Source organism: Montipora foliosa, chromosome 4, assembly GCF_036669935.1.
Source record: "Montipora foliosa isolate CH-2021 chromosome 4, ASM3666993v2, whole genome shotgun sequence".
In the NCBI taxonomy this organism is placed as follows: Eukaryota; Metazoa; Cnidaria; class Anthozoa; order Scleractinia; family Acroporidae; genus Montipora; species Montipora foliosa.
This window is the reverse complement of record NC_090872.1, coordinates 46,132,581-46,140,080: the sequence shown is the minus strand read 5'-3', so window position 1 is coordinate 46,140,080 and position 7,500 is coordinate 46,132,581.

Sequence of the window (7,500 nt, the reverse complement as noted above, 5' to 3'; positions counted from 1 at the left end):
TCTGGTTCAAGTTCACCATTTCCACTTTGAGGGATCTTGGGAAAGTGTGAAGCTTGCCCTTCGGCCCTATGGCACGATAGAGGATTGCTCTTTCCAGCACTGGGACAAGACTGGTACAGATGGTCTGTAAGGAGACTATTCCTCTGTTCATGCTCATTGATGGTTTTCGGGTTACTACCTGATATAGAGGTCAGCCCCTACAATGTAACATTTGTAAAGAGAATCACAAGGCCGTTGACTGCCCATTCTGGGATCGTTCCCGAGGGTGTGGCAAGGAAGGGCATTTCGCGAAGGATTGCCAGAGGGCTTGAGGTCTGCCAGCGATTGTGGCTTCCCCTGTGGGTGGGAGTCTTGGTCCTGCTCCGCCTATGGCTTCCTCGTCCGCGACCTCTGAGTCTGAGTCTGGTTCTGACCTTGATCCTCACAGCATGTCTTCAGATGCTTCTGCTGACTCTCTGGCTCCTCCTGAGGCGCCTGAGGACGTGGAGGCGGGCGGGAGTGATGATCTCTTTTCATATTCCCCTGCCCCCCTCCCTAGTGCCTCCTCTTCGCCTTTGGTGGGGTCTGTAGTCTTGGTCCTTCCTAGTTCTGACATCTCCGTAATTCCACCGACTCCCGCTGGCCCTCCTGCTTATAGCAATAGTAGTGGTGGTATATCTGCTAGCGATGTTAGTTTCAATGCCCTGTTTAGTGAGTTAACCCCTGCAGAGCAGCTTGTGAAGAATGCTAGTGTGAGTGCCGACTCTCAACGTTCGCCTGACGGCGGTGCCTTGAAGGCGCCCTGTCCGTCACTGCCTGGTGGTACTTGTAAAGATAGTAATTATGAAAGTACTAGTACTGTTAATAGTATCAGTAGAGTGTCTCAGCAGCTCTGTTCAGAAAATAGAGCTAGGCTGAGTACTAGTATGGGTGTTAACTGTGAAAATAGTAGTACTGTTGGTAAAATAAGTAGTAATGTGTCATGTGACAAAGTGAGTGACGCTCATGTGAGCGCTGGCCCTGTTAAGGCCCTGTTAAGGGCCTTACTGCTAGTAAAAGTACTATTAGTCATGTATTATCTGGTCATGGGGAAAGTAATGAGAGCTCTGACAATATTAATAAGGCTGGTGTTGCCTCTGTTCCTAAGGGTGCTGTCGGGACTGGCCAGTCGGAGGCTAAATCTAAGACAAAGAAAAATAGAAATAAAAATAAAACTAAGTCCAGTAATGATTCTGTTAATGGGTGTACCGCCCAAAGTAAACCTCCCCTCCCTATGGAGGTGCAGGAATATCTGGTTTGGTTTCAAAGCACAAGCTTTCTGGCCCTAATAATAATGTCCTTGAGGAACATGCCAGATGCAATGATGTCAACAGTTTCACGGAACGCTGCCAACAGAGTAAACAGAATAGCAGCTAACAATTTATTCCGAGACAAACCTTATTTTGGACACATCCAATTTGACAATTCCGACAGTCCACAGCCACTGTACAAAGACATGAAAGTAATAATAACGCAAAACAGAGACAAAGAGTTGGGAGTTGTCAATGGCAGACATGCTACAGTAATTACTATACAAGGAGAATCTGTATTCTTGAAATTGTCTACAGGACGAGTGGCTGCAATATATCCTGTCACTACTCAAGTAGAAAACACAATGGTTGTGAAATATCCCATTGTTCCTGCATTCGCTTCCACCATTTGCAAAATCCAAGGACAAAATCTAAAGAAAATCGTTTTATGGTTAGATTGTGACAACATACCAGAAGGCAGTGCATATGTAGCAATATCTCAAAGATTTATATTTCTTGACGCCAACCCATCCAAGACAATATAGTCCTGTTGAACAGTCACGAGGTTAATTTCCTTTTTCAGATGGCCTCACCAAGTAAATATGCATCCGGAAGTGGTGAACAAGGAGTGATTTTTTTTAGTCACTTCCCTCGTTTTTTCTTGAGACCATACGGCAAAGTTAAACCGGAACACACTTCCGAACAGCACTGTCTAAAAAACATCAATGTGTGTAACTGTGAGTTTCTGAAGCGACCACAGGTCGCCTTAAGTGAAATCGCAAATACTGTCAGCAGTAATCTGCAACAATTAGATCACCTATTTGAAAGGTTAACCCCTGAAGTAGTGATGCCTGAATTGCGTAGGTTCAATGAGCTTATTGCCAATTTCAATACAAGGTCAGGACATCTGACAACGGAAGGTATGATACATGACCTTCTCACTTATGTCGTCACTGATGATGACGATGAAGACAGAGATGAATTGTCCAAATATGATATTTTTGACAGCCTAGAAATGATGGGCCATATCATGTATTTTATTGGGAGTCATTACAGGCAAATGCGACTATCTGTGCGAAACCCTGCAGAGTACGCACAAAGATGCGATTTGCCGCTTAACCATGAGTTCAAACAAAAGCCCACATTAGGGTCTTTGAACAATTGGTGGAAGGAAAAAGCTGTTTCTAGCAGTAGTGGAGCCCACTTTTTAAAGGGAAGAAAAAAACAATGTTCTTTCCAACAGCTTTTACAGGAACTAGGTGACCGTCCGGATGACGGACGTTCAACTCAGCCAGAATCACCTCCACAAAGTAGTACTCCAACGTACTCTGAGCTAAAGGCAAGATCGCGCCTTCAAAGAGCTCAGGCTGAAGAAACGCCTGTTACAGTAACGCAGAAAGGTAAAGCAGGTATCTCGGGTAAATCTAAGGCCAAAAATCTACCAAAACTGAAAAAAGTTTTACCCCCGGAGTCCGACTCTGAGTCGGAGGAGGAACCTTAGTCCACCACCTGCTAAAAAAAAAGACCAAGTGTGAGGATAACTACGACTACCCCGAAAGCACAGACACCATCTGCTGTCCAAGAAGACGAAGACGTGTATAGTCAATTACAACCGATAGAAAAAGGCAAAAAGAAAAAACACAAAAAAAAAGACTAAAGAGAAATTTCCTCCTTGCAGACAAAATAGTAATACTTAGCAGATTAAATAAGCGTGCCATGATTTAAAGACATATATATATGCATATGTGAAAGTTCAATCTACATGACATCATATTGTAACCAGTTAATACTAGTGCCAAACTGAACTTACAGGTGTCGGGAAGCAAACCATTCTCAACTGCAATCGATGTTGACAATGAAGACAAAATTTTGCAAAGCAGTGAGGAAGAGTATGAGAATGTCACAAGCGCTGCAAACATAAGAGATGTATGTGAAAAGACGGATACAATGTGTTTAAGGGATGCAATTGCAACATCTGGAAGTCAAGATGTACCAATGACACCAGTTTCTGCTATAGACAACACCGAAAAAATAACTGCCAGCACATCACACGACACATCCTTCAACACATGCTCACCCAACATAACATCACGCTTAAAAGGCTGCTGCTGCTGCTGCTGCTGCAGTTCCACCACCTCCAAAACATCCATCAAACGACAAAACAAGACAAACACGTGCATCATCCACAGATTCTTCATCATCATCATCATCATCATCACACTCATCACAAGCACGTACATCACGTTCTATACACTTACCAGCACACTCAAATAAACGCAAAAAACACTCAAGTAACACAAATTCAAAATATCACAAACACTCGAACCACTCTACATCACATCACTCACAAGTATCAAGCAGATCCAGAACACCACCAAGTACATCTCATCGAACAGGTACACTACAACAGCATTCTACATCACATCACACGTCCGAGAGTGGACACAGACACACTCACCATCCATCTTCCAAAGATCTCCTCAAAGACAAGACAACAGCAGACAACCCGACCTCGCAGGTGTTTCAACTGTGGCAAACCCGGACATCTCAAACGACAATGCAGAGAACCACGAAGGCGCACAGAAAGAGCACACTGTTATTTCTGTTAACGTTAATGGGTTGAGAGATGGTGACAAGCGTCCTGGTTTTCTCCAGTGGTTGTTCCATCTCTCTCCTTCGGTAGTTTGTCTACAGGAGACACGCCGTCTGTAATGGTGATCTTCTTTCTTGGTTGTCTCGATTTGGTTATTTGTGTGCTGGTTCTTTTGGTACAAATCATTCTCGTGGTGTGGTTGTTTTGTATCGTTCGGTTTTGGAGTGTCGGTCTGTTGTTTGCGAGTTCGATTGTCCTTTTGTCTTGGTTGAGTTTAGTCTTCGTGGTTCTGTTTTCCATGTTACCTCTATTTATGCTCCTAACTGTAATCCAGATCTTGACGCTTTTTTGGTTTGTTGTGTTGATGCTATCGATCCTGCTGTTTCTACTCTTTTGTGAGGCGATTTCAACACGGTCCTGGACCGTGTTCGGGATCGCCGCGGGTCTTGTCCTTTTGATGTCTCTCAGGAAAGTTCTGCTTTGTTGTCGGCTATGTTTTCGGATTATTGTGTGGTGGATATTTGGCGTGAAAGGCACTTAAATGATTCCGCTTTTACCTGGTTCCAGCCCAATGGGGCCCTTGCATCGCGTATTGACCTCATCGGTTGTCCATATGCTTGGGTGCCTTATGTGTCTTCTGTAGACATTATACCATGTCCTTTATCTGATCATTGTGCTCTCTCTTTCTCATGGGCTCTCCCCAACTCTCTCCCTCGGGTCGGGGGTTGTGGAAGCTCAATCTTTCTGTTTTGAATGAGGCCGAGTATATCGATCTCATCTCAACTTTTTGGTTTTACTAGCAGTCTCGTCAGTCTTCTTATTCTTCCCTCACTGGTTGGTGGGACAGCGGTAAATCCCATATTAAACGTATTAGTGTAAGTTATTGTGTAACTCGTAGTAAAAGTAAAGTAGTTGAACGTGATATTCTGTCTAAACTGGCTGCCAATTTAAAAGTTCATGTTGATTCATTATGGCGTGCCATAAATTGGCTAGGCGATTGAAGAAGCAATCGCGAAACTTGTCTGTTTCGCGATTCCTTCTTCAATCACCTAGCCAATTTATGGAACGCCATACCAGATAGCATTAAGTCGCAGACTTCCATCTCTTCTTTCAAAAATAAGCTAAAGTATTTTTTCGTTGAAAGGCTTAAAATAGTATTCGACAAAGACAATATACGTTCATATAAGTTGATTTGTCCTAAATGTCGAAGAGTTAATCCTATGACTATCTGTAGTTCTTAATTTTTTTAATGAATACTTTGGGTTAGGTTTTCTTTCTCATCCGGGGTTGGGTTTGGGTGTTAACATTATATAGGGGACCTAGAGTCCTATTGTATTATCACCTGCCCTTGGGCGAATCACAAAATAAATAAATAAATAAAATTCTGGTCGTCTTTCTTTCCTTCCTGTTTATGTTTCTACTCTGTCTCGTGTTCGTGCTCTGGTTTGTGCCCGGTCGAGATGGGTGGAGGAGGGTGAGTCCTCCTCTTCTTACTTGTTCCAGCTTGAAAAGAAAAACGGCACTGACTGTCATATCTCAGCGCTGAGAGCTAGTGATGGTACTTTGGTTACAGATAAGGATGGGTTGTGTGATGTATTTCGTTCTTTCTATTTGGATCTTTTCTCTGCTGCTCCTTGTGACTCTAATGCTCGTGCTCAGCTTCTTTTCGATATTTCTTCCATTTCTTCCTGTTCATGACAGTGAGGGGTGCAAAAATCTATTCAGCCAGGAGGAGTGTTTTGCTGCTCTTCAGGGCACGGCCGGTGGTAAACCTCCTGGTTGTGATGGCCTTCCCATGGAATTTTGGCATGTTCTGCGTTTTGATTTAGTTTGTGTTTTGAATTCTGCGTTTGGTTTGGGCTCTTTGTCTCACTCTCAGCGACGAGGTATCATTACGTTATCTTTTAAGAAAGGGGATCGTCTTGATCCCAAAAACTGGCGTCCAATCTCCCTGTTGAGTGTCGATTACAAAATTGCTTCTCGTTTCATTGCTACTCGTCTTCTTAAGGTTATTCATTTGGTTGTTGATAAAGATCAGTCTTGTGGTGTTCCTGGCCGCTTTATTGGTGAAAATGTTGCTTTTCTTCGTGATGTTGATTTTTGCTCTTCTTGTGGTGCTCCTGCTTCTCTTCTTTCTCTTGACCAAGAAAAGGCATTCAACAGGGTTGATTGCACGTTCCTTCGTTCTACCTTATATGCTATGGGTGTTGAGTGGGTTATTTTATTTAGCAATAATGTGAGTAGTAGTGTTAATGGTTATCTTTCAAATTCTTTTAAGTTATCTCGTGGGGTGAGGCAGGGATGTCCCCTGTCCCCCCTCCTTTATGTTTTAGCGGCTGAGCTTCTTGCTTGTAATATACGTTCTAATGGTGTTATTTCTGGTCTGTCTCTACCTGGTTCTCAGTGTTCTTTGCTTTTGGTCTCTGCCTACGCTGATGATACTATGCTGTTTCTTTTTTCTGTCCTTCTATTTTGGCTGTTTTTGATGTTTATTCTTTGTATGAGAGGGGTTCGGGAGCTAAACTAAATTATGGCAAATGTGAGGGCTTGTGGTTGGGTTGTTGGAATGGTCGCACTGACTCACCGGTTAACATTACTTGGTCGTCGGTGAAGGTGAAGGTGTTGGGGGTTTTTCTGGGTCCGGGCAATCTTGAGGAGAACAATTGGAGGTCGCGTATCACCATGGTAGAAAACGCTTTGAACTCCTGGCGGCAAGGCTCTTTGTTGTATAAGGGCAAGGCTCTTGTCATCAATGCCTTGGCCCTTTCCCGTGTGTGGTACGTGGCCTCTCTTATCCATGTTTCCGGGTGCGTCAGTGTTGAATTAAATAGATTAATTTTTAAATTTTTCTGGAGCAGTAAGCGGGACTTGGTCGCTCATCGTGTTGTGGTTTAGCCTTCTGTCGTTGATTTTCAGTGTAAGGTTATGGCTCTTCATGTTCAGTGGGTTCGTCGTTTTCTTTCTTTTCCTTCTTCTTCTGTCTCTTTCATGGTTTTTTCCCTGCTTGCCACTCCACCGCATATCTTTTTTTCTGCTTGGCTTTGTTTTTCTCCGGACTCTCTGCCTCCGTTCTATTGTTCTCTGTTGACTGCTTGGCGGGTGTGTAAAGGATCCCTTACTGCGTTTTCTTTGGGTATTGGTTTGGGTATTGATTTTTATCGTGTTTCCTCTCTGTCTACAAAATCTGCTTATTTGTTTCTTTTGTCTGAGAATGCTGTCTCTCCTCATTGTGAGGAGACGTTCTTTCCTTTCTTTGGTTCTCTTTATTGGTCTTGCACTTGGCGTCAGCTTTTCTTTTTTGATTTGGATCATCCTGTTATTGACTTGTTGGAAAGTTTTACACCGGGTCCTTTACACGGCCGGGAGGGTTCCCCGCTTTGGGTATGCTCTCTCTAGTGCTTGTTTTTGTTCTGCTCCTTTCGAGTCTCTTCAACATTTGTTCTTTCACTGTCCTCTGCCTCAGTGTCTTGTCGTGGCTTCAGTCTATTACGTTCTTGGCTTCTCCTCATTGTCCTTCCATCTTGGTTCGTCATGCGCTTCTTGGTTTCTCGGCTGATGAGTTGTCTGTGGTTCCTCGGGTTTTTGTTTATATGCTGAATGTTTGCAAGTTTTGTATTTGGGGGGCTCAGAATGATTTTC